The sequence below is a fragment of the Myotis daubentonii genome, chromosome 1, assembly GCF_963259705.1.
Source record: "Myotis daubentonii chromosome 1, mMyoDau2.1, whole genome shotgun sequence".
In the NCBI taxonomy this organism is placed as follows: Eukaryota; Metazoa; Chordata; class Mammalia; order Chiroptera; family Vespertilionidae; genus Myotis; species Myotis daubentonii.
In genome coordinates this window covers 133,920,395-133,920,767 of record NC_081840.1, presented here as the reverse complement: position 1 = coordinate 133,920,767, position 373 = coordinate 133,920,395, and positions in this window count along the sequence as shown.

Here is a 373-nt window from a genome sequence, read left to right as displayed (position 1 = left end):
AAAAATGCAGAAGATGCCTCTATGTGACTACACTCCCAAATTCTAAAAACCTGATCAGTCTTCAATCCTTCGGCCACATTAAAAATAACATAGGTCCAACCAGTTCTATAGTAACATAATGTACTTTCTAGCCTAGTTTTAAAGGGCGCGCATGCGGGGGGGATTCAATTTTCAAATTTTCTATTTACTTAATATCCTTTTAAAGATTTTTCTACTCATGTTTATCTTCACTATCAAGTGTTTTGATTTTTGTTTCTAGGTATGCCTCTATACCTCTCAAAATTTAACATTTCCCCAAACTATATACATTTAAAGCTGAATTTAGGTCTGCTGACTACAGTAATTTTTCTACCTTAAATATAAAGTAGTTGAA